The sequence below is a fragment of the Asparagus officinalis genome, chromosome 4 (assembly GCF_001876935.1).
Source record: "Asparagus officinalis chromosome 4, Aspof.V1, whole genome shotgun sequence".
Classification (NCBI taxonomy): Eukaryota; Viridiplantae; Streptophyta; class Magnoliopsida; order Asparagales; family Asparagaceae; genus Asparagus; species Asparagus officinalis.
In genome coordinates, this window is record NC_033797.1 from 120,876,183 (window position 1) to 120,880,514 (window position 4,332).

The window sequence follows — 4,332 nt, forward strand, 5'->3', positions numbered from 1 at the left end:
TATATATAGATTAATAGTATCCCTCATAGGAGAGGATTTCCTCCTGAACAGCCTCTAAAAGATCAACAATTCGAGCCGACATTATAGATAAACCGCTCATGACTTGATCTACATATTCTATAAACCGAAATGCTCAATACAACACCAAGTTTGGTAGAATCCGTACCGCTTTGACCCTCCATCGAGCCATTGAAAAGTTCTATTCATTCAAAACCGAATAAAATGATAACATGGATTAAGGTCAAACGACGACGTGCTTCAACCCCAAACTGGTGTCGGTTCTAGAATATAGATAGATAAGTCAACGAGCGACCACTCATACCACAATTCACACAATTATGGCATTTTAGAGGCGTCAAGGAGCAATCCCCTACTAATGACAAGATACCCATATAATCTCTCTCTCTCTCTCCTAAATATATATATATATATAATACATACAATATATACATATTATAAATGTATATATATACATATTATACATCATATACATATAACAATAATACAATATTGATATAATATATATATAGGAATTATATCATATATTATATATAATATAATGAATATATATACTATATATATATATAATAATATAATTAATGAGCAAAAATGTATACCTTCGGTGTAAAAAAAACCAAGGATCCCTGAGTATGATGAGACACATTTATCCCTACAATCAAATACCAATGAAGATATCCATCCACCACCAACCTTGCAAGGTGTGATGTAATACAAGATTTTCCAACAAATCACTACCAAGAATCCTGCCGCAAGTATACCCATAATTGCCTCTCTCCCTCTATAATACATATAAATATATAATATATATATATATATATATTTATATATAGAATAATGGAGGAAATGTATCGAATAAATAAGCGTGGCAGAACGAAGCGATTCGGGGGATGAAAAAATTCAAAATATATATATTACTAGAAAAATGCGTATCTTGTACCTGGGAAGGCGATGAAGAGAGCGTGTAAGTGTCACATCCCCTTCCATCTCATTCAAATGGGACCAACACACATGGTAGGAGGATAGGGATGTACACATCACTACCACACAAAATTGTGCCTGGTACCAAGCATACCCAATGTCCTCTCCGTCTCTTCTCTCTCTACCTCTCCTTCTCGGATCTCTCTCTCTCATACAATATATAATATAGATATAATATAATAAATATATATATAATATATATATATATATTAGACACACACATCAACATGCACCAGTAGCAATAAGACTCAAATTAATGGAAACAATATATACTATAATATATATAATATATATAATCATATATATATATATAATAATATATATATATTATATATATAATATTAACTATAAATATACACCCACACACATAAGCAATAAGACTCAAATATAATGGAAATGACATTATCTCAAATTGTATGAGGTCCAAAAAATCCAAGAGTTCTCTGCATATCCAATAGAAGAATCTGCAAGTACCTACAACTTACATAACATATTTTCTTTAATATAAAATAAAATAGTTAGGATTAAAGATAAAATATTCAACACTCATATCTACATAGATGCTAGCTTAAAAACTAGAACTCTTTTATCCTGAAAAACTAGAATTCTTTATCTAGAAAAGAAGTCACATTTTGCTTCTATACTCATCCATTTATTTCACAACTCTTTTCTCCTTCTGCATTGCCGCTATTTTATTCTACTAGAGTTTAGATGCTGCAAATGTGCACGGAACTTACTGCACTAGTTGAAAAAACCATTCATCTTCTACTTACACCCACAACCTACTTTGCAACTTAACTATCTTATTCATTACACTTCTGACATGAAAATTTATTGAGATGATCATCCAAGTCTTTGGATGAAAAGGGAGATCATTACCCTTAAGAGGATGTTTGCTTGCATGCAAGTAAAAAATGAAAGTGAGAAAATGACTTGATTTCAACATTATAGGTGTTTGTATACATGTAAGTGGTGACAAAAGTAAAATACAAGAAAGTTGTTACATATGATTTAATACAATTTTAACTTCTCCTAAAAAACTTGTGAAATTACATGAAAATGATAAAAATGTAACCAATTTTAATTAAATAATTTTAATTCCATTTTATCACCTTCCTCATCCCCGTCATCCTCATCTACATCATCACCATTAACATCCTCTTACTTTCCACGAAATATTTCCCCCTTCATATTCAAGAGAAGGTCTAATTCCACTCTTTTATTATGTACGAGTGTTTCCAAATTAGCTTCAGTGATTACCTACGTACATATATTTAAGCCAAGTCCAGTTAAATTCACTAATGAATACGAAATATAAAATATCTTCGCAATCTAGGAGCTAATGGAAAATGTCGAAGCACCTTGGCTGGAATTTTCTTCTGTGTTATCTCTGTCTCCGTTGTAATCCTTATTGAAGAATTTGTACGTTGTTTCCACCTAGAAACTCCACATGTCGGACATTCTTGAAGGTCTTTATTGGCCTTGTGGTACAAAATACAATCATTCGGACATGCATCAATCTTATTATAATCTAGACCCAGAGCAGCGACAATCTTCTCAGCTTGATAAGTTGTTTGGGGTATGCTATTCACTCCTCCAGGTATTACAGTTCGAAGCAAATCAAGAAGCATTTCAAAATAATTATCTGACATACCGCTAAGTGTCTTAATGTGTAGGAGTTTTAGCATAAATGAAAATCTGGAGTACTCGGTACATCCCTCATATAAGTCCTTTTCACTATCTTCTAGTAGCTTCAATATTCGTTCTATTTCTGCGGAGGAATGCATATCATCTATATTTTCGGCACTTCCATCATCTCCTACTTCTTCAGCTTCAACATCGATATCATCTTCACTTTTATCTCCGATATCATCCTCGACATTATCATCACCCTCAAATTCTCTAGGTCGAGGAAAAATATCATTCAACATTGTTTCTGTGTCATCTATTCGTTGTCCACCGGACGTACCGACACGCACATTTGGATCCTCATCTTCAGTGATACCTTCCCCATGCCAGTTCCAATATTTATATTTTTCATCAAAACCTGATTTCATTAGGTGGATCCGTATATCATTACTATTCAGCAATTTCAAATTCCTACACATGCAACAAGGACAATACATAGCACCACTTGCTAATTTTCTCGGATTCATTTCTGCATAACGTATGAAGGCTTCACATCCCTCCTTGTATCGTGTGTCACGAAATCTATGAAGCCGTGGGATATCTATCCATGATTTGTCAGGAATTACCCTCATCTGTAAATTATATATAATTATTAACTACGACAAATCACACAACTACTAGTACATTCATGACTCTTATACATACAAAACAAATCTAACATACGTTCATATATCATTTAACAATATAAATTTAGTTCTACATAAAATATATTTGAAACGTACGTAGAAACTAATTACACCAATTGATCGGCTGTCATAGGAAGGCTTCTATCCATTAAGAATATAGTAGTGCTTACATCCAACTTCATATACTTTGTATATTTTCATTTCTTGAAAATTTCGGCAGCACCTACCCGCTGTTCTCCCTGTACACTGTGCGGATGTTATTATGCGTATCAGCAATAGCCCGAAACGCAGAACAACATACGCTTATTGTACACGGAGAACAACGAATACGTGCTGCCAAAACTTTCAAGAATGAAAATATACAAAGTATACAAAGTTGGATGTATGCACTACTATATTCCTAACCCGTCCGAGAAGGACAGATCCAATAATTACGAATTTCAGTACCAATTTTTTATTCCTATAATATAAAATAAACGCTCATTTTTGGAAGAAAACTTCGTCTCCTACCCAAATCTGAGTCGTATATCATATATTATAAGTCCAAATAATTGGATGTAATTATTGGACGGAAGTCTAGGGATAACGTTATTTTTTTATTCACCTAAATTGGATTATAACACATTATAAAAATTTATAATGTGTTATATATCACTCTATTTTTTACAAAAAATTATTTCACATATTTTCACATCACAAACTTAAATAATCACACATACTTATAGCACGAATGAAACTTAAATGAGTTAGGGTTTATAAGTGTTTAAAACTCAATAATGATAACTAGTGTTGTTCAAATGAATTAACATGTATTTAATTAAGTTAGGATTTTCAGAATTGAACTCGTTTATTTTTCAACATAATTAGGGTTTTTAACCAAATTCAACAATAATTAATAATAAAATTGAAATTTCTAAAGCTCAGTAGAAAAATCATACCTTTTAAACTGATTTCCGCAACGGACACCGCCGAAGGAGGGGGGGTCGGGAGGTTCCGGAGGAGGGGGGGTCGGGAGGGG